This window comes from Hyperolius riggenbachi, chromosome 3, assembly GCF_040937935.1.
Source record: "Hyperolius riggenbachi isolate aHypRig1 chromosome 3, aHypRig1.pri, whole genome shotgun sequence".
Classification (NCBI taxonomy): Eukaryota; Metazoa; Chordata; class Amphibia; order Anura; family Hyperoliidae; genus Hyperolius; species Hyperolius riggenbachi.
Window position 1 is genome coordinate 398,554,056 of NC_090648.1, and position 22,858 is coordinate 398,576,913.

The following is a 22,858-nucleotide window of genomic DNA, read 5'->3' on the forward strand; positions in this document are numbered from 1 at the left end:
AATGATACTGGAGGGCAATAACTTGGTGAGAAGGGTAATAGTAAGCGAAAAATGGAGGGAATCCCACCTGTTACTGATCTACAAGGCTAAATACGCCTTTAATATAATCTATAAGACACAGAGACCAGGATATCTGAACCATTGCCCCAAGTGTAGCCACCCCCAAGCCAATATGGTCCATTGCATATGGGACTGTCCCTCAATCCAAGCTTTCTGGGACACAGTATGTACATTTTCAGGCAAAATGGGTAAAGGTACCATAATGAATCAGAATCAGAATTTATTTCGCCAAGCACGGTTGGACCGTGCCTGGAATTGGATTTGGCACATTGATTGGCATAGAGATAGTAATAATACAACAGACAAGATGATACAGAGTAGTACAACAGGACACGAGCAATGCAACAGAACAGGAGTAATACAACACGAGCAATGCAACAGAACAAGAGTAATACAACATTTGCAGTAGCGCAATTGCAGGTCTATCAGGAATAACAGAGTGTAGCGGAGGATAGTGATTCTAGTACAACCAGGTAAAGCAGTAAGCAAGAGCGGCCGCAGCCGAAGTCAGGTATTAGTCCGTAGGTGGCAGCAGGGAGTGGGGTCAGAGGAATGGGAAGAGTTCAAGAGTCTAACGGCTGTGGGAAAAAAAGTGTTCATGCGCCTGTTAGTCTTGGCAGGGATGGACCGGAACCTCCGGCCCAGTTTGAGTCGGCTGAAAGAACTGTGACCAGGGTGAGAGGGGTCGCCCACAATTTTCAATGCTCTATTACGCAGTCTGGTGATGTAGATGAGATCTAGAGGGGGGAGGGGTTTACCAATAATCCTCTCCGCTGAGCTGATGACCCTCTGGAGTTTATATCTGTCGCTGGCGGTGCAGCTAGCGAACCAGACCAGGATGGAAGAGCAGAGGACTGACTCGATTGTAGCAGAGTAGAAGGACCTCAGAAGTTCATGGGCCATACCGAACTTCTTTAGTTGGCGAAGGAAAAAGAGTCTTTGTTGCGCCTTCCTCTGGGTCAGGTCAAACACAACAGGAACCTATGCTCCTCCTATTCAACGCCACTCCTGTGGAGAACGGGTCAGCTCAACCTGCGAAGCTGCAGGACATTATACACATAACAATGTTGGCAGCAAGGAAAACGATCTTCAATAGGTGGATATACCCTACACCTCCCACACTTTGGGACGTTACTGAGGAACTAAGACATCTAATGCTCATGGAAAAGCTGGACGCAACAATGAACTTAGATAAAGGAACAAAAAAATTCTTCAACAGATGGAAGCCCTTCTTGTTGCATACAATGTCGGACCCAGACCTACATCATCTAATGCAACCCTTCAGATATACCTCATGGTATGCTAAGGCAGACCTATTGGGCTCTCTAGGCAGGCTAAAAGTTCGGGCTTGAGACACCCTCAACGTACTTGACCATGAAAGACCTTATTAGCAGGTACTAGGACTTACGCAATTGGATTTCAAACATATCAAGCAGGAGTGACCAAGGGGTGGGCAGAGGGGGGGGAGGGGTGGGGGGAGGAGGGAAGGTTTTCAGATGTAACGCCTACATGTTTTGTATGATACCTTCATTTGGAAAGGTCGTTTCAGCTGTTATGGTTTATTGGAAAATGTAATAAAACACTTGTGAAAAAAAAAAAAAAGATATACCAGAACGAAATGACCCAAGACCTCTCTAAAAATCTCGTTCACAAGTTCCTGGAAAACGGCTGGGGCATTACACAACCCGAAGGGCATAACAAGGTATTCATAATGCCCGTCGGGTGTGTTGAAGGCCGTCTTCCATTCATCACCACTACGAATACGAACAAGGTTGTATGCCCCTTGAAGGTCCAATTTAGAGAATACACTGGCATTAGTGATCTGAGAAAAAAGGCCGTCAATCAAAGGTAGTGGGTAGCGTTTTTTTATGGTGATTTTATTAAGTTCCCTGTAATCAATACAGGGCCGCAAACCCCCATCCTTTTTTTGTACAAAAAAGAATCCCGCCCCTGCAGGGGATTTAGATGGACGAATAAACCCTTTGGCTAAATTCTCTTTAATGTAATCTTTCATAGCAGATTTCTCAGGCCCGGAAAGATTATAAATATGACCTCTTGGGGGCATGGTACCAGGCCTCAATTCAATAGGGCAGTCAAAACTCCGATGAGGAGGAAGCTTATCTGCCGCTTTGGGACAAAAAACATCAGAAAATTCAGAATATTGAGGCGGTACCCCTTCCAAGTGAATCTGGGTAGCACAAATAGAAACTCTCTCTAAACAATGATGATGACAGTAAGTGGACCAGCTCAACAGTTGACTGTGGAAAGAATTTTATAATTAATACGTTAATTTTTATATATATCCTGTATATCCTGTATATCCTGTGTAACCTATGTGGCTATATAGACCACATGCACAAGATTAGATTATTGTGTTGGAGTGACACTTTAAGTTAACCAGGGAGTTATCACGAAAACACTGAATACATGTTATATATTCTTCCTGAACTATTCACTGTGCGCAGTCTCATGTTTTTCCACAGCACCTTCCCTCCCCTCTTCCCCCCCTCAGTGTTACTCTGTACCAGGCCCCTGAGGCAGGATGGTGGGGAGGGCAGTCTAAACTAGTTTCCTGGAGGTGAATATGACTTTGAGAAGAATGGAACAAGGAACTGATGTCAGAATATTTCACTTTCCTGTTGACTTTCTAAGCATTTATGAAGGACACAGAGGAGGACCAGATCCACCCAAAAGAAGAAATTGGACATTGCTCATTGGACTTATGGGATTACAGACTGTTTGGAGGGAGGAATATATTAGCATGTTAACTGGGGTATAAAGATCAGCAGGTGAAGGAAGTCTCCACCCTTTTGTGACTAGCCAGGCTGCAGCTAGCCTGTTTCTGCTCTAATAAAAAGCTGGTATATAAAAGGGTCCTCAGCTGAGTGAATAAAGATTTCTAACATTTTGGCAACTGAATGAAGAGTGTCTCATGAGTAAGTTTATTTTCCTTTAACATCTGGTCTTCATCGAACCGGAAAACCTATAGTCACAGAAAGGTGAGACCCAGGAGCGCGTTTGCGACTGGCGAATCTGATAGTAAGCTGGTGAAAGCCCACCGGGATTATATTTCCTTTAAACAGGTGGCCAAATGCAAGATCTAGATCTCACGTCTTTGTGACATACGGTTTATTTCGAACCGTGAGACTTCTTCAGCCAAGGTCGGTGAAATCGCCTGCTTAGGATTCTAAAACAAAGTTCTCGGGTGTCCTGAAAGCTTCTTAATTGTAAGTACTACTTTTTGTTTCTGTAACTTCTCGTACGCAGGGCTGCGTTTAAAGTATAAGTATTGATGTGTTGTCATATTGTTTTGCATGACACAATCTGTGGTCAGTTTCCTAAGCTACCGTGTGCCTCAGCGGAATTGTAAGTCTTTGTGACAGAATACAGCCGCATAACAGGCAGTAATATCGGGAGTGGATCTACTACCACCGATTGTGTCAGTGCCTTAGTCAGAGGTGCCTCTCCTTAGAAGTTCAACGCACGGAAGTTGTGTCAGGTACCCCGTGCCCAAGTAAGAGGGCGGACAGGGGCTCCAGGTGACTACCAATCCTTCCATTAACAGGTGCGTGGACGGGGAGGTAAAGAGTGTGTCAAGGTACAAGCAAAATTATGGCCACTAATGATGAAGGTGTGTTTTTTAGGGTATCTGTATTCTGACAGCTGTAAAGAAACTTGTTTCTCAAATTAAAGGAGATTCTCAGGGTAATGTGATTTTAGAAAAGTAACATTGTTTAACAGAAGCTCAAAGATGGCTACTAGAGGCATATATGAGGAGGGGCCAAGTACGGAGAACAAAGACTTGGAGGAGGTACCATCTACTGTATGCCAAGTTCCCCGGGACCTTCCCCAAAACCAAACTCAGCCCCTCCCACAAAAGGTGAATGGGACCTCCCAGACACATGAGGCGGAATATGGTATTAATGCATTAGACATAAATGAGCTACTGGATACAGTGATGAAGGGTTTTAGCAAATATAGAGGTATAGCTCCCCCTGCTGCTGAAACAACAGATTCCCCTTATGAACGGTGTAGGATTGCTGTACGTGAGGTTTTGACTGAAGGATTGTGCAAGTGTGTCACACAATATGTTGTGGATCATAGAATCTGCGGACCGAGTGATTTTCTAGAAAGCACCCGGCACCCTGTATGTGTGATTAAGAGACAAGGAAAGAAAGGGAAGAAAGTTGCTGCATATGTTTCTGATGGCAACAAGGATGAAAGTAATTGTTGTGTGAATGGTGGTAACAGCCACACGCGCTCACAAAAGCGCAGATTTAAGGACTATGAAGGTCGCAGAGAACGCGGAGCATGTTTTGAATGTGGGTTGAAAGGTCACCTGGTCCGACAGTGTCCCCAGAGAGCTCAAGGTCCACAGTGACAGAGTGTGGTTTAGGGTACTAATTTGTGCCCTAGTTGAAGGCAAATGAGAAAGTGAATTTATTGATGAATATAGAATGTTACGTTGTGGTGTGTAAGATGTGAAGCTGGGAATTCTGAGCTCTGTAATCTAAATCACCAGAGCTCCCGGGGGAAGTTTCCAGCAGAGGGGGAGGAGGAGGGGGGCTACAGGAGAAATCCACAAGTTATGAGCTGCTGTTTGTCTGTCTGTTTGTTGTTTGGGTAGTTTGTACAGTATACAGATGTCTGTACAAGTTTTATACTCTGTCTGTTTGATGTTTGTCTGAAGATTGAAAATTTAAAAGTGATTTTTACTGTTTGTCTGTGAATGTCGGTTATTTGAAATGTGTTTGTACTGTTGAATTCTGTGAAATTTGAGTGGAGTTTCTGTCTGGAATCTGTGAGAAGGTATGAGTTACGCCCACATTTCTGAGGAGGGGGCAAGAGGCTTCATGGACTACTAGTCCCAGCCTAGATGTGTGTATGTGTGTTGAAGCGGAACAGGGTGATTTAAGAGAATGCATGTCGCAAGATGAAAGGTTTGTTTGAAAAGAAGCTAATATATATATTTGTTTTGAAACCCAGAATGCGGGATATTAAAAAAAAAAAAAAAAAAAAAGAGAAACCCCGCAGATATTACTTTCAATTATAAGAGTAAATATGATGATTTTTGTTTTTGTTTCTGGGAACAATTGATTGCTGTATTGCTGTAGTATGTGGGTCATTGTCATCGACTGATTGACTGTTTTGATTGACATCTGATTAAATTTTTATAAATTGTGGGTATGTTAGAAGAAGTTCAGTAAAATGACTTTGATAGAGACATTTTGACCACAATGCCTTGTCTAATGGCGGACTGCAGAGAGGGATGCATGATTGTAGTTCTCTGCCAAGAGCCCAACCCCACCCCCACCAGCCCAATCCCACCAGCTCCATCCATCCATCCCCCCCCCCCCCCGCCTATGCTGCACAGCCAGTTTGCTTGGGCATCTACGTCTTTATTGTCCAAAACTGCTGCACCACCCTGGCCCTGTACTTTTGTTTTCTTTGTTGTTTACTGACCAAAGGATGTTTTTTTCCCGTCCGCATGTGCGCAGTGACTTGTCCCAGGGCAATTGACAAATCCCTGTGGATCAGTTTTATTTGCACAGGAGGGAATACACCAACAGGTCTTACAGTAGTGAGCTGAAGAACATCGTAGAATAGATAAGCTTCTATCTGCGTCTTTGCTCAAGCTGTGTGTTTATCACTTACCCTACGCCACCCTGTTATATGGGATCCCGTCCCCCACTGTTTTCACTACCAGCCTGTATGCTTTCCCATCATGCATACGTCTGCGGCTTAGTGGCGTCCGCAGGGTTAGGTGTCAGCAACTGAGGAGCCCACCCGTCCTACAGACCATGGATGTTCTCCGGGCTCCCACAACACTGGCCATTCACATGTGTGCAACATCCCAGTCCCCTCATCTCCCGTGGCAACGACTTGGCAGTCCTGACATATGCAACTACAACTCCCTCTGCTGACTTACAGTCTAAGACTTTACCTACAGGTCGCTTTGTACACTGCTGACCTACTAACCTTCCTTTGACTGATTTTGTCCAATTTATTTGTGGTGATGACACATGAGTCTTACATGTGTCAACAGGAGGGATAGTGGCTAAATTAGAATAAAACCACATGGGAACATTTAAGCCATTGCAAGAGGGCGCACATGGGCCCTCCGGATCCAGATTAATTAAAAGATCCAGAGCCACAGCTTGCTACGAACACTCACATGAAGCTTCGGTGGCTTTTGAAACAAAAGAAATGTTGTTTGAATCTTGCTCAAGAAGAACGCTTAGCGGTCATTTCCTTTTAAAACAGTAGCCAGATACAATCTGTTCTTGATAGTTAGCACCACGGGGTAAAGAGGGGCGGAAATTTGAGATCCTGAGGCGACGGGAACATTTGCTTGAACCTCAGTGCGACCACGATCTCAAAGGCTGTGGGAAGATATTAGAGGATTCTTCCTAAGGCACAGGTGTAGTTCTTTATCTTGAACCATGGTGAAAAGGAGATAAAAAAGGGGGAACAGATACCTAAAAAGGCTACATAGGGGAAGTTGGGTTAGAGCCATAGCATGTTTAAAGAAAAAGAAGAAGAAGAGTCCTGGAATGACAATGACTAAACGACCTCCATTGAACAGCAATGACAGGATAGACAAAGAGACTACTGACCCATCCCCACCGGACATTACTAACAAGATGAACGTGATTAGTAATATAGTTCTAGTGATCGGTGGAATTTTTAATTTTTTGGATTACTTTGGCAATTTTTACTGCAGACCGAGTGAATGTACCGAGTGAATGTGTTTGATTGTATTGTGTGTGCAGCAGCTAGACCGCAGATTGCTCTGGTACCAGTAGTGGCGAGTGGGTCTGAATTAGAATGTATGATACAAAGTATGATAAGTGTGAATCAACCACGGAACTGTACTACAGAGAGAGTCCGTATGAAGGTACCAGGCACGCCACAGCGTGCATTTGCTACAGCCAGCAATCTTACGTGCTATAATAGAACTGCCCCCAGTAACCATCCAATGATCAAGTATTGTGGAGAAATAGTGGAGATAACCAATGATAAAGGGTTAAGCCTAGGAACAAAATGGCAGTTAGAAGATACTTGGTGGACTTGTGAACCCAACAAAGCAGAATCATCATTGCCACCAGAATGGAAAGGGTTGTGTGCCCCTGTCTGGATGATAGAACATGTCACTATATTGCCCTATGAGTCCTTTAAAATTTTGGTGGATAAAAAGGTACACCGGAGTAGAAGAGAGGCACCAAAAGGGAGTTTGGACCCATATGTATATATTGATGCAATAGGGGTCCCCAGAGGGGTGCCAGACGAGTTCAAGGCTAGGAACCAAATTGCTGCAGGGTTTGAGTCAATTTTCTTATGGCCAACAGTTAACAAAAATGTGGATTGGATTAATTACATTTACTACAATCAGCAGAGATTTGTTAATTATACTAGAGATGCTATTGAAGGTTTGGCAGAGCAACTGAAAGCAACATCATTAACAGCATTGCAGAATAGAATTGCATTAGATATGCTGTTGGCAGAGAAAGGGGGTGTATGTGAATTTTTGGGGGAACAATGTTGTACCTACATTCCAGATAATACGTCCCCTGATGGAAAAGTGACAGTGGCTCTTCAGCAGTTAAAAGACCTATCTGAAGAGCTGAAACGAAACTCAGGTGTTTCAAACCCAATAACGGACTGGTTACAGAACTGGTTTGGAAGCTGGACTTCATTTTTTCAGAGTTTTGGTATCGCATTCCTAACTGTTCTTATGGTTCTGTTCCTACTAGCCTGCTGTATTTTTCCAATGCTGAGAACATTTTTTGCAAGGTTGATAGATAAGCATATGAGTACTACTATGTATGCAGCCTTAGCACAGCATGATGAAGAAGCATACGGTGATTTGGGAGGAGATTATGATGGAATGCTGGAGGGAGATGGCCAGGCCAACGTGTGAGGCAATAACTCCAGCTCACGGCCAGAGCCTGATTTTTGTTTTTGATCATTTCACTTCTATGCCCTGACTTGCTGTAGTGCATACCCATTTGCAGCAAAGGGGAATAGAAGGCTGTGTTTGCTTGAATTTCTAACCCCTGTAGTGGAGACACATTTGCAGATACCTGAGGTTTAAGTAAGCATAAGCACAGAAATGTGAATGTAAATATTTTTTTTTTATATATTCATATATAATCAAGCCACAACCCACAGTATTAATTATAAACAGGAGGGAAATGTGGAAAGAATTTTATAATTAATACGTTAATTTTTATATATATCCTGTATATCCTGTATATCCTGTGTAACCTATGTGGCTATATAGACCACATGCACAAGATTAGATTATTGTGTTGGAGTGACACTTTAAGTTAACCAGGGAGTTATCACGAAAACACTGAATACATGTTATATATTCTTCCTGAACTATTCACTGTGCGCAGTCTCATGTTTTTCCACAGCACCTTCCCTCCCCTCTTCCCCCCCTCAGTGTTACTCTGTACCAGGCCCCTGAGGCAGGATGGTGGGGAGGGCAGTCTAAACTAGTTTCCTGGAGGTGAATATGACTTTGAGAAGAATGGAACAAGGAACTGATGTCAGAATATTTCACTTTCCTGTTGACTTTCTAAGCATTTATGAAGGACACAGAGGAGGACCAGATCCACCCAAAAGAAGAAATTGGACATTGCTCATTGGACTTATGGGATTACAGACTGTTTGGAGGGAGGAATATATTAGCATGTTAACTGGGGTATAAAGATCAGCAGGTGAAGGAAGTCTCCACCCTTTTGTGACTAGCCAGGCTGCAGCTAGCCTGTTTCTGCTCTAATAAAAAGCTGGTATATAAAAGGGTCCTCAGCTGAGTGAATAAAGATTTCTAACATTTTGGCAACTGAATGAAGAGTGTCTCATGAGTAAGTTTATTTTCCTTTAACATGACCTGAGCTCCAATCGATATGAGGAGAGTGTTTCTGTAACCACGGCATACCCAGAATCACTGTAGAAGTGGCCATCTTCAACACAAAAAACTGAATCTTCTCCTTGTGGAGCACCCCCACCTGGCAAGGGAGAAGAGGAGTCTGAGAAAGGGACAGGCTATTCTGAAGCGGAGAGTCGTCCACAGCAGTGACACAAATAGGTCTGTCCAATGGCAGATCGGGAATACCCCATTTATGTGCAAATTCCACATCCACGAAATTGGCTGCAGAACCAGAGTCTACGAATGCCTGGGTATGTATGACTCGATCACCACACAAAAAGGAAAGAGGTAAAAGTAACCTTTTATCTGATAGAGGTAAAAATGGCTCGCCTTGGGTAGTACCTCTAACTACGCCTATAATTTGCTATAGGCAGCACTGAAGGCACACTGGCTCACCCACTAATCCTTGTGTTTCCTTCCCTTTTGTTTCCTCCCCACTACCCTCTAGATCAGGTATGTCAAACCGGTCCTACGAGGGCCGAGATCCTCACACATTTTTGATACAGCTCAAATTAATTGATGGGTCTGAATCAGGAAAGGTGTGGTCCATCAGGTAGAACACATTCCTTTCTTTCTCAGTCCATCCTAAACACTGGCATGGATCTGGCCCTCCAGGCCTGGAGTTCGACACCTGTGCTCTAGATTGTAAGCCCGCAAGGGCAGAGACCTCCTCTTAGTGTTTCTCACACTGCTGTTATTTTAACGTATGTACATGTACCAACTACATATCAACTATGTATGTATCTATATTTATTCCATTCAATGTCATGACTGTACAGTGTCTTGTATTTCTTATGTATATTTGTTCCCCATTATTTGTTTGTATTATGCACAGCGCTACGGAAGATGCTGGCGCTATATAAATAAAAAATAATAATAATAATATTATGGCCATGGCGTCAAAGAAGTTCTGCACAGATTCTAAAGCTTAATGACCCTCGGATAAACTATAGGCCCAGGTCTGAGAGTCCCCAGTAAGCAATGTTTTAATAAAGGTGACCCTCTGTTGTTCCGTACCGGAAGATACCGGCTTAAGCTCAAAAAAAGATTGGCAGCGATTTCTGAAAATTCTGAAATCAGACCGATGACCTGAGAATTTCTCTGGCGGAGGTATTCTCGGTTCCGTGACCTGAGGGGAATTGGAATCCTGCAAAGCCTGAACCGCAGCAGACAGCTGATTGATCTGAGTCTGCTGTTCGTTGACCGTGGCCGTTAGATTGTTCACGGCCGTGGTCAAGGCTTGGACTTGTGCACACAGTGCTTTCATAATTTTTTGTCTGTTGTTCTGTAACGATCGGGTGCTGCAACTCAGACGTCTGATTATGTGTGATCTGCAGAATCACCTTTAATCTTGGTGGAGGGCTGCTTCACTTCACTGCTGGGAATTGTGAGCACTAATTATATTACATTGCTACATAGTTACATAGTTATTTTGGTTGAAAAAAGACATACGTCCATCGAGTTCAACCAGTACAAAGTACAACTCCAGCCCGTCCCCCACATACCCCTGTTGATCCAGAGGAAGGCGAAAAAACCCCCACCAGGCATGGTCCAATTAGCCCCAAATGGGAAAAATTCCTTCCTGACTCCAGATGGCAATCAGATAAAATCCCTGGATCAACATCATTAGGCATAACCTAGTAATTGTAGCCATGGATGTCTTTCAACGCAAGGAAAGCATCTAAGCCCCCTTTAAATGCAGGTATAGAGTTTGCCATAACGACTTCCTGTGGCAATGCATTCCACATCTTAACCACTCTTACTGTAAAGAACCCTTTCCTAAATAAATGACTAAAACGTTTTTCCTCCATGCGCAGCTCATGTCCTCTAGTCCTTTGAGAAGGCCTAGGGACAAAAAGCTCATCCGCCAAGCTATTATATTGCCCTCTAATGTATTTATACATGTTAATTAGATCTCCTCTAAGGCGTCTTTTCTCTAGACTAAATAAACCCAGTTTATCTAACCTTTCTTGGTAAGCGAGACCTTCCATCCCACGTATCAATTTTGTAGCTCGTCTCTGCACCTGCTCTAAAACTGCAATATCTTTTTTGTAATGTGGTGCCCAGAACTGAATTCCATATTCCAGATGTGGCCTTACTAGAGAGTTAAACAGGGGCAATATTATGCTAGCATCTCGAGTTTTTATTTCCCTTTTAATGCATCCCAAAATTTTGTTCGCTTTAGCTGCAGCGGCTTGGCATTGAGTACGATTATTTAACTTGTTGTCGATGAGTACTCCTAAGTCCTTCTCCAAGTTTGATGTTCCCAACTGTATCCCATTTATTTTGTATGGTGCTAGACCATTGGTACGACCAAAATGCATGACTTTACATTTGTCAACATTGAATTTCATCTGCCATGTATGTGCCCATATAGCCATCCTATCCAGATCCTGTTGCAATATGACACTATCTTCCTGAGAGTTGATGATTCTGCACAATTTTGTATCATCTGCAAAAATAGCAACATTGCTCACTACTGCATCTACTAGGTCATTAATAAATAAATTGAAGAGCACTGGACCCAGTACAGACCCCTGTGGGACCCCACTGCTAACAGTCTCCCATTTTGAGTACGATCCATTGACCACAACTCTTTGTTTTCTGTCCATTAGCCAGTTCCCTATCCATGCACACAAACTCTTCCCCAGTCCTTGCATCCTCAACTTTTGCACCAGACTTCTGTGGGGAACAGTGTCGAAGGCCTTTGCAAAGTCCAAGTATATCACATCTACAGCATTCCCAATATCCATATTAGCATTCACTACCTCATAAAAGCTGAGCATGTTAGTCAAACAGGACCTGTCTTTAGTAAACCCATGTTGATGCTGAGAAATAAGATTATTTTCTACTATGAAGTCATGTATAGTATCTCTTAGTAACCCCTCAAATAGTTTGCATACAACTGATGTTAAGCTTACAGGTCTATAATTTCCTGGATCAGATTTTTTGCCCTTCTTAAATAATGGGAAAACGTGGGCTGTACGCCAATCCACTGGGACTCTGCTAGTTGCAAGAGAGTCACAAAAGATAAGATAAAGGGGCTTAGCTATAACTGAACTTAATTCTCTTAGGACCCGAGGATGCATGCCATCCGGGCCAGGTGCCTTGTCTATTTTTAATTTATTTAGTCTTGCCTTTACTTCTTCCTGCGTTAAGTATTTAATATTACAGTTAGAAGATTGAGACTCTTCTGCCTCTGTAATTTGCAACAGTGCTGTTTCCTTTGTGAAGACAGAAGCAAAGAAAGCATTTAATAACTCTGCCTTACCTTGGTCATCCACCATTGAGTTCCCACCCTCATCCTTTAGGATTCCTATACAGTCAACCTTTCTTTTTTTAGAGTTGATGTACTTGTAAAACTTTTTTGGGTTAGATTTGATATCCCTAGCGATTTGATTTTCAGCTTCGATCTTTGCCAGCCTAATTTCTTTTTTACAATTTTTATTGCACTCCTTATAATTGCTTAGTGCAAAAGTTTCATCTTTTACCGCCACAGTTTACTTTAAATAATTTTTCCCCACACAAAAGTCATCATGTTGGACTATGCTGTACAGTGTTTTTTGCTGCTGCAATATCTGGTGGATTGTCTGTTGTGGTTCATCTGATATTAAGCAGCAAGTGTCAGTTTTTAAAAGTACAATTTTTTTTTCTTTTCCCTCTAGTTTGTTTTGCAGCAGGCAATTGGCTAGGGGGAGGGACTAGCTGCAACACAGGTGTTAAATTAAACAGGAAGTGTAGGCCAAACCTTTAATCTTGGTGGAGGGCTGCTTCACTTCACTGCTGGGAATTGTGAGCACTAATTATATTACATTGCTGTTTGTATATTGTTTTTTGCTGCTGCAATATCTGGTGGATTGTCTGTTGTGGTTCATCTGATATTAAGCAGCAAGTGTCAGTTTTTAAAAGTACAATTTTTTTTTTCTTTTCCCTCTAGTTTGTTTTGCAGCAGGCAATTGGCTAGGGGGAGGGACTAGCTGCAACACAGGTGTTAAATTAAACAGGAAGTGTAGGCCAAACCTTTAATCTTGGTGGAGGGCTGCTTCACTTCACTGCTGGGAATTGTGAGCACTAATTATATTACATTGCTGTTTGTATATTGTTTTTTGCTGCTGCAATATCTAGTGGATTGTCTGTTGTGGTTCATCTGATATTAAGCAGCAAGTGTCAGTTTTTAAAAGTACAATTTTTTTTTCTTTTCCCTCTAGTTTGTTTTGCAGCAGGCAATTGGCTAGGGGGAGGGACTAGCTGCAACAGGAGGTATTTGGTCATCTTCAGGACTCAGTACTGAGCTTGCTCAGTCTGTGGCTTGCTCATTAAGTGGCTGCGACACAAGTGGCATAGGCGTTAAAAACAAGCGTTACAACACAGGCACAAAGAGAGTGGTGAGAGGAAGTAGGTAAGGACTAAAAAAAAAAAAAAAAAAACCTTCAATCAATATTGTGGTTTTTTGCATTGGTTAGAATGTGCTAGGCACGTTGTGGTGTAGTCTTTAAATTTTGAGGACTCCACCCCAACTTCACTCACTCCACCTCCACTCCTCCCGCCCCTCCTCCCCCCCCTCTTCACTCACTCCCCAACTTCACTTACTCTCCCTTCCTCCTCCCCAGCTACACTCACTCTCCCATTTCATCTTTTACCGCCACAGTTTACTTTAAATAATTTTTCCCCACACAAAAGTCATCATGTTGGACTATGCTGTACAGTGTACATCCTGCAACATGTATGCATGCCTTGATCAGCGGATTGAGGGTGTTTACTGTTGCCCTGGGTGTGTGTGTGTTGCTCAGTTAGAGGCGGAAGTCGCAGAGCTAAATAAGCATCTCGCAACACTGAGAAGCATACACAACATGGAGAAGAGCTTGGATCTCACGATCCAGACACTGGATGGAACCGTTGAAGATGAGGAGGGTGGAGTACAGCCGGAGCAAGAAGCAGAGGCAGCCGCTAGTTGGGTCACAGTTAGAAGGGGTAGGGGAAAAAGTGGCAGGGAGGCTAGTCCCGAGTTGTCCCTCACTAATAAGTATGCTTGTTTGCGTAATATTGGGGAGGATGATTCAGGAGTAGCAATGCTGCAGCAGGATGTGCTCCTTAGCAACCAAGGGGCAGACTGCTGTAACGAGAAAGGGAATAGGAGTGCAGCTAAGGCTAGACAGGTACTGGTGGTAGGGGATTCAATTATTAGGCGCACAGATATGGTAATCTGTCGAAGAAACCGCGAATGCCGTACAGTCTGTTGCCTCCCGGGTGCTCGGGTTCGGCATGTAGCGGAAAGAATTGACAGATTACTGGGTGGGGCTGGGGAAGACCCGGCTGTCATGGTACACATTGGCACCAATGACAAAGTTAGTGGGAGATGGAAGGTCCTCAAAAATGATTTTCAGGTACTTGGAGATAAACTTAAAGCAAGGACCTCCAAGGTGGTGTTTTCTGAAATACTGCCAGTGCCACGTGCTACATCTGAGAGACAGAGGGAGCTTAGGGAGTTAAATAAGTGGCTGAGAAATTGGTGTAGGAAGGAAGGGTTTGGGTTCCTGGAGAACTGGGCAGACTTTGCAGTCGGCTACAGGTTCTACAGCAGGGATGGGCTGCACCTTAATGGGGAGGGTGCAGCTGCATTGGGGGAGAAGATGGCTAAACGGTTGGAGGAGATTTTAAACTAGGATCTGGGGGGAGGCGGGAGGATAAAGTCTCAATACGTAGACAAGATGAGGTAAAAAGACAGTGGGAACCTATCATTATGGAGGGTGGAGAGGGGGTGGGGACAGTGTAAAGATTAAGGAGGTTGGTAAAAATTCAAGTAGCCCATTTCATGTAAACAAAATTGGTAAATGTGGTGGTAAAAATATAAAGTGCATGGTAACCAATGCTCGGAGCCTTGCAAATAAAAGAGACGAACTAGAGTTCATTCTGAATGACAAAGGCTATGACATTGTGGGAATAACCGAGACATGGATGGATGAAAGCCATGACTGGATAGCTAATTTAAAAGGATACAATGTGTTTAGGAGGGATAGAACAGGGAAAAAAGGTGGAGGGGTTTGTCTCTTTGTTAAGAATTCTCTTACAGCTGTCCTCAACGATGAGACGGAGGAAGATTGCGAAGATGTGGAGTCCGTTTGGGTAAATATTCATGGTGGAAATAAAAGTTGACAATTGCTTATTGGGGTATGCTACAGGCCACCTCTTATTAATGAAGCTGCAGAACTGCGATTACTACAGCAGATTGAAAAAGCTGCAGGTAAAAATGAGGTCATAATTATGGGCGACTTCAACTTTCCAGACATTGACTGGAGTATTGAGGCTACCCATTCTGGTAAAAGCAGCAGATTTCTGGCAGCACTACAGGACAATTACTTGACTCAAATGGTAACGGAACCAACTAGGGGGAATGCGTTACTGGATCTGATCATTTCTAATAGACCAGGTAATGTATCAAATGTGCAGGTTCAAGAACATTTGGGAAATAGTGATCACAACATGATAACGTTTGAGCTGGTGACTGATAGGCCACGGGGCAGCGGGACCACTAAAACTATGAATTTTAGAAAAGCAAAGTTCACTCAAATTAGGCAGGCACTAAGTTTGGTGAACTGGGATAATGTACTACAAGGGGAAGACACTGAAGGGAAATGGCAAGCTTTTAAACTTATACTCAATCAATACTGTAGTATGTATATCCCATATGGAAACAAAATGTCTAGGAATAAAAAAAGGCCTCTATGGATGAATAGAAAGGTTAAAGATAAAATGAAGAGGAAAAAGAATGCCTATAAGGTCTTAAAACAGGAGGGGACCGAGGCTGCACTAAGCAATTATAAGGAGTGCAATAAAAATTGTAAAAAAGAAATTAGGCAGGCAAAGATTGAAGCTGAAAAACAAATCGCTAAGGATATCAAATCTAACCCAAAAAAGTTTTACAAGTACATTAACTCTAAAAAAAGAAAGGTTGACTGTATAGGACTCCTAAAGGATGAGGATGGGAACTCAATGGTGGATGACCAAGGTAAGGCAGAGTTATTAAATGCTTTCTTTGCTTCTGTCTTCACAAAAGAAACAGCACTGTTGCAAACTACAGAGGCGGAAGAGTCTCAATCTTCTAACTGTAATATGAAATACTTAACGCAGGAAGAAGTGAAGGCAAGACTAAATAAATTAAAAATAGACAAGGCACCTGGCCCGGATGGCATGCATCCTCGGGTCCTAAGGGAATTAAGTTCAGTTATAGATAAACCCCTTTATCTTATCTTTTGTGACTCTCTTGCAACTGGCAGAGTCCCAGTGGATTGGCGTACAGCCCACGTTTTCCCATTATTTAAGAAGGGCAAAAAATCAGATCCAGGAAATTATAGACCTGTAAGTTTAACATCAGTTGTATGCAAACTATTTGAGGGGTTACTAAGAGATACTATACATGACTTCATAGTAGAAAATAATCTTATTTCTCAGCATCAACATGGGTTTACTAAAGACAGGTCCTGTTTAACTAACATGCTCAGCTTTTATGAGGTAGTGAATGCTAATATGGATATTGGGAATGCTGTAGATGTGATATACTTGGACTTTGCAAAGGCCTTCGACACTGTTCCCCACAAAAGTCTGGTGCAAAAGTTGAGGATGCAAGGACTGGGGAAGAGTCTGTGTTCATGGATAGGGAACTGGCTAATGGACAGAAAACAAAGAGTTGTGGTCAATGGGTCGTACTCAAAATGGGAGACTGTTAGCAGTGGGGTCCCACAGGGGTCTGTTCTGGGTCCAGTGCTCTTCAATTTATTTATTAATGACCTAGTAGATGCAGTAGTGAGCAATGTTGCTATTTTTGCAGATGATACAAAATTGTGCAGAATCATTAACTCTCAGGAAGATAGTGTCATATTGCAACAGGATCTGGATAGGATGGCTATATGGGCAGATACATGGCAGATGAAATTCAATGTTGACAAATGTAAGGTCATGCATTTTGGACGTACTAATGGTCTAGCACCATACAAAATAAATGGGATACAGTTGGGGACATCAAACTTGGAGAAGGACTTAGGAGTACTCATTGACAACAAGTTAAATAATCGTACTCAATGCCAAGCAGCTGCAGCTAAAGCTAACAAAATTTTGGGATGCATTAAAAGGGAAATAAAAACTCGAGATGCTAGCATAATATTGCCCCTGTTTAACTCTCTAGTAAGGCCACATCTGGAATATGGAGTTCAGTTCTGGGCACCACATTACAAAAAAGATATTGCAGTTTCAGAGCAGGTGCAGAGACGAGCAACAAAATTGATGCGTGGGATGGAAGGTCTCACTTATCGAGAAAGGTTAGATAAACTGGGTTTATTTAGTCTAGAGAAAAGACGCCTTAGAGGGGATCTAATTAACATGTATAAATACATCAGAGGGCAATATAATACCTTGGCGGATGAGCTTTTTGTCCCTAGGCCTTCTCAAAGGACTAGAGGACATGATCTGCGCATGGAGGAAAAACGTTTTAGCCATTTATTTAGGAAAGGGTTCTTTACAGTTAGAGTGATTAAGATGTGGAATGCATTGCCACAGGAAGTCGTTATGGCAAACTCTATACCTGCATTTAAAGGGGGCTTAGATGCTTTCCTTGCGTTGAAAGACATCCATGGCTACAATTACTAGGTAATGCCTAATGATGTTGATCCAGGGATTTTATCTGATTGCCATCTGGAGTCGGGAAGGAATTTTTCCCTTTAGGGGCTAATTGGACCATGCCTTGTAAGGGTTTTTTCGCCTTCCTCTGGATCAACAGGGATATGTGAGGGAGCAGGCTGGTGTTGTACTTTATACTGGTTGAACTCGATGGACGTATGTCTTTTTTCAACCAAAATAACTATGTAACTATGTAACCTATAATACAGACGCTATTCCTGATTATGTGGTGATCTGCAGTATCACCAATAATACAAGAATAGCTAAAGGATCCAAGGTGTAAGTGCTTGGTGCAACAGTAACTGGTTGGTTTAATGAGACCTCACCAGAGCAGATGGTGGGTACCAACAGAAAGCACACCTCACCAGTGGCTAGGGCCCACTGGTGAGTAGAGTGGTCAGACAGGCAAAAATCGGCAACGAGCAGGCATAGACAGTACAAGATCGGCAGGCAAGAGAGTAATGAATATCAGGCAAAGGTTCAGCAACTAAGACAGATAGGCAGAGGCACAGAAATGATTAGCAGTAGCAAGGTCAGAGGGTAGCCAGAATCATACACAGGTAATCAAATAATATACAATACACAATTCCTAATCTGGTGTGAAGTCCTTGATTTCAACACCCGGATACTAGTCTAAGGTCTGAGGGCTAGCACGATGTGTTCGCAACAACAGACAGCGAGCTAATGGCAGTTTGCTGTCTTTATGCTGGCAGGGGACTCCCAAACATGCCCTCGCCAGCTCGGCCAATCAGGAGCGAGGAGCGCTCCCTGTGACATCAACCGACCAGCTGGTCAGCTGACGCGCCTGCGAGACACGTAAAGGTCTCACCGCTGGCCGCACGCGCGCATAGCTCTGATGCTATGCGCCGGCGACTAGCCAGCGCGCGGGGTTCTGAGCTGAGCGGCGGGGATGGCAGTGGTCGTGTCCCCGCCGCTCGTTACACCTTTACTGTTCAGTGAATCCACCTAACTGCATATATAAATAAAAAATAATAATAATAATATTATGGCCATGGCGTCAAAGAAGTTCTGCACAGATTCTAAAGCTTCATGACCCTCGGATAAACTATAGGCCCAGGTCTGAGAGTCCCCAGTAAGCAATGTTTTAATAAAGGTGACCCTCTTTTGTTCCGTACCGGAAGATACCGGCTTAAGCTCAAAAACAGATTGGCAGCGATTTCTGAAAATTCTGAAATCAGATCGATGACCTGAGAAATTCTCTGGCGGAGGTATTCTCGGTTCCATGACCTGAGTGGAATTGGAATCCTGCAAAGCCTGAACTGCAGCAGACAGCTGATTGATCTGGGTCTGCTGTTCGTTGACCGTGTCCGTTAGATTGTTCACGGCCGTGGTCAAGGCTTGGACTTGTGCACACAGTGCCTCCATAATTTTTTGGTCTGTTGTTCTGTAACGATCGGGTGCTGCAACTCAGACGTCTGATTATGTGTGATCTGCAGAATCACCTATAATACAGATGCTATTCCTGATTATGTGGTGATGTGCAGTATCACCAATAATACAAGAATAGCTAGAGGATCCAAGGTGTAAGTGCTTGGTGCAACAGTAACTGGTTGGTTTAATGAGACCTCACCAGAGCAGCTGGTGGGTCCCAACAGAAAGCACAACTCACCAGTGGCTAGGGCCCACTGGTGAGTAGAGTGGTCAGACAGGCAAAAATCGGCAACGAGCAGGCATAGACAGTACAAGATCGGCAGGCAAGAGAGTAATGAATATCAGGCAAAGGTTCAGCAACTAAGACAGATAGGCAGAGGCACAGAAACGATTAGCAGTAGCAAGGTCAGAGGGTAGCCAGAATCATACACAGGTAATCAAATAATATACAATACACAATTCCTAATCTGGTGTGAAGTCCTTGATTTCAACACCCGTATACTAGTCTAAGGTCTGAGAGCTAGCACGATGTGTTCGCAACAACAGACAGCGAGCTACTGGCAGTTCGCTGTCTTTATGCTGGCAGGGGACTCCCAAACACGCCCCCGCCAGCTCGGCCAATCAGGAGTGAGGAGTGCTCCCTGTGACATCAGCCGACCAGCTGGTCAGCTGACGTGCCTGCGAGACACGTAAAGGTCTCGCCGCTGGCCGCACGCGCGCATAGCTCTGATGTGCGCGGGGTTCTGAGCTGAGCGGCGGGGACGGCAGTGGTCGTGTCCCCGCCGCTCGTTACACCTTTACTGTTCAGTGAACCCACCTCACTGCATATAACTACCTTTGTATTCAGTGAACCCACCTCACTGCATATAACTACCTTTTTGTTGAGTGAACCCTCCTTACTGCATCTAACTACCTTTATTGTTGAGTGAACCCACCTCACTGCATATAACTACCTTTACTGTTCAGTGTACCCACCTCACTGCATCTAACTACCTTTACTGTTCAGTGAACCCACCTCACTGCATCTAACTACCTTTATTGTTCAGTGAACCCACCTCACTGCATCTAACTACCTTTACTGTTCAGTGAACCCACCTCACTGCATCTAACTACCTTTATTGTTCAGTGAACCTACCTCACTGCATATAGCTACCTTTATTGTTGAGTGAACCCACCTCACTGCATCTAACTACCTTTACTGTTCAGTGAACCCACCTCACTGCATATAACTACTTTTACTGTTCAGTGAACCCACCTCACTACATCTAACTACCTTTACTGTTCAGTGAACACACCTCACTGCATATAACTACCTTTACTGTTCAGTGAACCCACCTCACTGATTCTAACTACCTTTATTGTTGAGTGAACCCACCTCACTGCATATAACTACCTTTACTGTTCAGTGAACCCACCTCACTGCATCTAGCTACCTTTATTGTTCAGTGAACCCACCTCACTGCATCTAAATACCTTTACTGTTCAGTGAACCCACCTCACTGCATATAACTACCTTTGTGTTAAGTGAACTCACCTCACTGCATATACCTAGCATCCCCCCGAGATGGACAAAATGGACAAACCAGGTAGAGGAAGAGGTAGAGGCAGACCCAGAGGAAGGCCACCTGGCACCGGCAGGTCTGTGCGAGGTGGTGTTGCTGTGATTTCGTGCGGACCTGGCCCAAAGTACAGTGCTCAGAAGAAGGCACGTGCCATCACTTCCCAAAATTGTGAGGACGTGGTTGAGTATTTAACACAGAACACCTCATCTCCCGCAGCCAGTGCCACCAGCGCTATTACAAGCACCACATCCACTGCATTTGACACTTCCCAGGAGTTATTTGGTGGTGGAGGTGAAATCACTAATTCACAGCCACTACTGCAACAACAAGAAGAAGGCGCAGGTACACCACCTCATACGTCTGAGTTAGGTGGCGATAGTATGGACATAACATGTGAGGAGGGGGATGATGAACCACCTGATGTTGGTGCAGTTGTGGAGGTGTCTGAGGAAAGCGAAGCTGGGCAGGAGGATTATGATGACGATTATACGGATGCGACGTATGTTCCTAATAGAGGAGATGACCAGGAGGACAGTTTAGAGGGGGAGTCAGAGAGGAGTAGGAGGAGACGAGTCCATGATAGAAGCAGAGGGAGCTCATCCTCAGAAACAGCTGGGGGCAGTGTCCGGCGCCATGTATCGCCAACTATGGACACCCAGCCAACATGCCCTTCAACGTCAGCTGCTGATGCCACTGTAGCGCCATCACCCCGGGGGGGGGGGGGGGGGGGCCTCAGCGGTTTGGAAATGTTTTAACATGTGTGTCTCAGATCGGAGCAAAGCCATCTGTTGTCTCTGCCAGCAAAAATTGAGCCGTGGAAAGGCCAACTCTCACGTAGGGACAAGTGCCTTACGAAGGCACCTGGAGAAAAGGCACAAACAGCTATGGCAAAAAAAAAAGAGGAAAAGCAGCACCCAAAAGACAAGCCACCCTCCTTCAGGTGCATCATCTTCTTCAGCCCTTGCACCTTCACAGCCAACCTCCTCCACACCGAGTCGGTGTGGAGGAGGTTGGCTGTGAAGGTGCAAAAGCTGAAGGGCAGAGTCTGCCCTTGAGCGGCTCCTTCTCCTCTGCCCACAGCAGTAGCCAGCTGTCCGTAAAGGAAGTATTTGAGCGTAAGAAGCAAATGTCTGCCAGTCACCCTCTTGCCCGGTGTCTGACAGCTGGCGTGGTGGAACTATTAGCTCGCCAGCTATTACCATACAAGCTGGTGGAGCCAGAGGCTTTCTGTAAATTTGTGGCCATTGGGACACCGCAGTGGAAGATACCAGACCGCAATTATTTTTCACAAAAGGCCATACCCAAACTGTACCGTGCAGTTGAGAGGCAAGTGGTGTCATCTTGTAATGGATTGCGGAGATGCCGCCGCATGGTCTGGCAGCGGGGCGGCTGTCCACGCGTTCAGACCGGCGGTTTCTGCACAGCAGCATGCGTCTAGTTTGCCTGGGCCTTCTAGTGCACACAGATGGAGAGCGACGCGCGCGCGCGCTAGTGTTGGGCGAACAGTGTTCGCCACTGTTCGGGTTCGCCCGGATTTTGGCCTGTTCGGGTTCGGTTCGGCACCCCCCGAACACCTCATGGTGTTCGGGAGGGTGCTCGGCCATGCTGCCCGAACCCAAACAGGCCTTCTGCGTTCGGCCGAACACAGCTGTGTCCGGCCGAACAAAGTCCCCTATAGGGTCCCAGCATAAAGGGAGAGCATGCCCCGAGCACGTGGGGGGGGGTCGGAAATGCCCCCCTCCCCGCTAAGCCGAACCCCGAACCCAATGCAAGTCTATGGGGACCCCGAATATGCCCCTTTGGGGCCCCCTATAGGGTCCCAGCATAAAGGGAGAGCAGGTCGTAAATGCCTCCCCGCTAAGCTCTCCCTTCTGCTGGTCCCTATAAATTTAAATATAAGTCCCCCGAAAGTACCTGGCAGGCTGGCAGGAGGAGGGCAGGAAGAGGGCAGCCGGAGATCATAGGCGCTAGTACCATCTGGTACTTCCGCCCTCTCTCTGATGCACTTCCTGTTTACATTTGTAGTCGTGTCAAGAGAGAGCAAAAGTACCGCGATGACGAGTATGAGGGTACATGTCATCATGTAGATGGCGCATACCCTCGTACGCATCATCATGGCACTTCTGCTCTCTCTTGACGCGACTACAAATGTAAACAGGAAGTGCGTCAGAGAGAGGGCGGAAGTATCAGATGGTACTAGCGCCTAAGATCTCCGGCTGCCCTCTTCCTGTCCTCC

At 44.6% G+C, this 22,858-nt stretch overlaps 1 protein-coding gene across 6 annotated transcripts in view; it reads right to left on the bottom strand.

Moving 5' to 3' along the window:
• The window catches only part of TENM2 (teneurin transmembrane protein 2), a 4,210,084-nt gene that overhangs the window by 692,003 nt on the left and 3,495,223 nt on the right, over nt 1–22,858 (bottom strand). The window lies entirely within an intron of this gene.